Source organism: Montipora capricornis, chromosome 7 (genome assembly GCF_036669925.1).
Source record: "Montipora capricornis isolate CH-2021 chromosome 7, ASM3666992v2, whole genome shotgun sequence".
Taxonomy (NCBI): domain Eukaryota; kingdom Metazoa; phylum Cnidaria; class Anthozoa; order Scleractinia; family Acroporidae; genus Montipora; species Montipora capricornis.
Window position 1 is genome coordinate 49,344,338 of NC_090889.1, and position 4,546 is coordinate 49,348,883.

Below are 4,546 nucleotides of genomic sequence, written 5' to 3' on the forward strand. Positions count from 1 at the left end.
CTGTCAATTTGAAAAATTCTTCCGTTTGGCCATTCTGGTAATTTTGGCTGAAAGTCTTTTGAAGACAGCTGAATTTTGAACTTGACGACGTTCAGCATTGCACATTTCTCCTTAATACCAAGTCCCTTCTGCAAGAGGATTAAGACTAAACTGAAATCTTTATCTGTAGCCATCCTCATACCGAGTTCAAAACACCACCTCTCCGTGTCGGTCTATGCATCCGTAGACTGTGTTTCAGTTTTGACAGTTTCCGTTGCCATTTTTACGTGAGCTTAAAGGTCTTTAAATACATGTACAGCATTTCTAGAAGTGAATGATATTAAAAATGGCGATGGAAAACAACCATGGAATTCTCCCCGGTAACCAAGCGTTCCAAACTCGTCACCCGTTCTTCTGTGAAGAACAAAAGATTTGATTTGTCCCCAGGCCAGGGCCCGCAATATGAGAGAAATTGTCATGCTTTGCCAATATTTTGTCGTCGGAAAGGCCTTTTTCCCTCTTACACGTTAAAAAAGTTTTTCCAATGGTCAGGAAATCAATGTTCCCTTGTTCCCGATTATTACTCAGCAGTTTCCTTGTTCCCTAAAAGTAAATGGTCATGTTCCCTTCATGGTGGGGCTAGACCCACCCATTGCGTGATCATAAATTTCACGGTTTTTTCAAACAATATGGCGGCATTCCGTGCACAATGTCTCATGGGAGACCATTTCTCGGTTAATATCCTTCGCAGAGGGTTTTTTTAGAGACCAATTGTGAAACCTGGGTACGAGTTATAACTTGTTTGGCGCCATCTTTGATTTCTGCAGTTCAAAAGCTTTTCATTGATGTGTTTTTACCCAATGTTTATGTATATTTGAAACCACAATGGAGGAGGAAACCCACGAGAGGGTGAGCGACCCAATGCAACGGGAAGCATCAAGGTTGGTAAATTATAGGTTGAATTTTTTGGCTATTTTTGACCAAATTTTAACATTCTAAAATCATACGACCAAAGCTTCTTTACTGTTTGATTGGTTTGTGAACAAAAATTCTGTCTTTGCTCATCGTTGTCAAATTTCAATCAATTCTTTGCGCCGAGGAAAGAAGAGAGAGAAATGATTTGATTTAGGGCAGCAATTGAGCCCCTGCACACAAGTAACAATGCATGGCAGCACTTGTTCCAACAAATGTTTGTTATAACCATGAAGCTGACAAACCAAGAGGTACTAAAAAAGGCTGACACTTTTGAAGACTTGCAAAGTACGTGTGCTTTCAAAACGTTTGTTACTTGCCTAGAACAGTTACTTAAGTGTAAAAGGCTTTAAAACAACATCTGTAAGTGGTATAATGAGAGGCGCAAAAAGGTTGCAGATTTGTCATACAGATTTACAGGCAAAGAATGAAAATGCTTTGTCTGGAATTTTGGGCATGTGACAGAAACACTACTGCAACTAAATCCTGACAAGAACACAGCTTTTAAGTTACATGCCCTTCACAAAGCTGCTGAAAAATTGCGTGATAGTGTCTCCCTCTTCTATAGGGTAAGAAGCACAGAAGAACAAATTGTACAGCTGGAGAATTCTTGCAAAGAATATTTCAATGTGAATGCTTTGTTTTTGCAAAAGGTAAACCCCACATTCTGGACCATTGGGTGTGTAGTACCTTTGCACAGAAAAGAAATGGTTCAAACATTGTCATTTGGGTTGAGACGAAACACAATGCAAGGGCGTGAAGCCAAACATATTAAGCTTAAGAGCAACTGTCTGTAAAAATCGAGCAAAATCGAAATTTCGCGGCCACAGTCAAAAAATCGTTTTCGCTTATATCTTGTCCATAGTAAGGTGATAGCAAGTAACTAAACGTGGTGTAGTTTGTTTTTGAAAGGACCGCTTCGATTAGGAGAAAATCGACAAAATCAGTTTTCAAGGTCGGTGACTTGAAAACAATAAAAAATTGAGGCAAAATGAGGCCTTGTCAAAAGTTCGCTCGCAAGCCAAAAGGAAGCAAGCACGGTAAAATATTCACTACTAAATCAATTTGTAAAGGGTTTTACTGCTAGTTTGGTGGTGATTTCTTATCTTAGCGATAATCTGGAAGATAAACAATTGTATTTAAGTTTGGATACTTTTTCAACTGACCGAAGTTTAGATTTAGGCTGTAAGTTGCGTTTTAAATTATAGGCATGTGCTACACCTTGGTTTTACCTGAAACTCAAGTAATAAACTATTTAAACATTGTGCTAAAACATATGTAAGAACTGGCTTGGGTAATTTAATTTGTACTTCACACAAACTTCCTAAAGTTGAATTAATTTCGCTTGAAATATGAGACTTTGCAATGATCGCGGGATCGTCGCTTTGTTATTGCCCGACAAGTCACGAAAGCTTTACGCCTCCACTAGAAAGTTAACTCACAATTCCACTTGTATTTAAGAAATCTGTACTGAACATTTTTTTACCTCGATAGCTTTCCCGTTCTGGTTAACTTACATCTTGTTTTCTGCAGATTGTCAGTCCCCAAGTCGAGAATCCTGTTGCTTGAAAGTAACCCCAGACAGAACTATTATATTCACAGTATTGCAGTCCTTTCTTTTCAGTCGATCGAAATTTCACATCCACTGCCACTGAAATATTTTTAGGTCTCACAAAAACTGCAATTTTGATAGCGAACTTTCGGGCTGCCGATATACCTTTGGTCTTAAAACGTGATCAAAAGAGTTGTGTGACATTGGCACCTGAAGGATAAACACAGACTTCCCAAACTAATTAAGGAGGAGATAAACAGATAAGGGACCAGTGGTTATAACATTGCGTCAGATGGAAAAATAATTCAATCTGGGTGATAGGATTAATAGACTGTTAAGGAACAAAAGATACAAAATTGTATATAAATTTATTAAATGTTTGTAATATATTTTTTTTCATTACAACTAAAAGGTTTCGAAAAGTCATCCGCTATTAGCTAGCTGTTTACCGTACTTGATTTAATTTTACGACGTCATCAGTTTTTGACACCTGTTTAAATATGAAAGTTAAGAGAATTTAAAACCAGTTAGTTGCAATCCGTCGAAGAACTATCATGGAAAGTGATTGTTCGTTTGTATCGATTGTGGGAGGCCACTGTGGTCATGATAGGAGAGACAGAAACAAAGCAGCGGGATGCATTCCTCTACTTAGTTGTCAGCGAGATATTAACGGGCATAGAGCAATGTTTGCGTTTCATGGCATAAAATTGAGCTTATTCTGGCGAGGGCATCCATCTTTTCCTCTCCACGAATTATTGACCAAATGACCATATGTCCAGCTCATCGGGCATCTCTGGGTACTGGATGGACACGCCGAGTTCCGGACAAATGCAGAATACCATCAATATTATCAGGTCATAGTAAGGACGTGAGCAAAAAGCCAAAAGCGGATAGAGGTCTAAGCAAAGCAGGTTCACAAACAGTGCTACAACAGAGTGGGATATTTCTTCCTGTTGGGTCAGGTTTGTATCCCTTTTGTAACTCTAAAAAATAAAGGAACTAACGCTAATGTACTTCTTCAAAAAAAGTTACTTAAAAAAAAAAACGTCTTTACAAAGGAAAATAATTTAGCTGAAATAAATCAAATTAATTTCATTTTATCTGCAGAATTCATTTTCACTGATTTTTTTTTAAAAAAGGCGTCAATACACCTGTTCGGTTTTAAACTTCGGGCAATGTCAAAAAAATAATGTTCAAGAGATAATTTTTTTTTATTTATTTTAAACTTGAATGTGTAATCCTAATTAAAATAGCGTGCTTACTGATATTTGTAATCTCTTAGGGGTATGCCCTAACTGCAGAAAAATGTTGGCTGGGAACTGGAAACCTGACACAGAAACTGCAGAAGTTGCGTTTGACGATTGCGAAGTAACATTTCAAATGGCGGAGATGTCTTTGGTAGGATAATCTTTCTTGACCTATAAATTATTGACACACAGAAGGAACAATGTAGATACATGAGACGTCGAAAGTTGTGTTGAAGTCAGGGAAAAAAGGAAGCGAGGGTTGTTAAGTATCTCTCTTCCCTTCCACCCCTTTATGCATTTGGCACACAGGCTTACTAGTAACTGTCTCCAAGTCACTTTTTCCTAGGAAAGGGGTTGAGCAGCCTCGTTCCCAATCCCTCTCAAAGATGGACCCTGATGGGAACAAGGTTCTTTTTTGCATTTACAGAATACATGGAAACTTTTGTCAATTGCGTAAGCAAATAGCGGCACTTTCAAGCTCTTCCTCATCCTGCCAGCAGTACTCAAGAAAGACTCTGCAAGAATCAAGTAAGATCTTTGTTGAGCATGCGCGAAATGTTGCTAGGATTTAGTTTCGAATCCAGGCCTAAAAGCCGTGCGCTTGCAACAGCGGGCTCAGTTATGACGATCGGTTTATCAAAAAACAGGTGCTCGCACTCAAAAAAAAAAGTTTTACAAGAGAAAACAAGACTGATTAGTCCAGAAGTTTGGGCTGTGGTGACTTCAAAGGTTTGACGGGATTTAGGCAGACCAACCTTGTCTCCTTCTCGATCAAGAAGGCAAAAGGAGGCTCTGT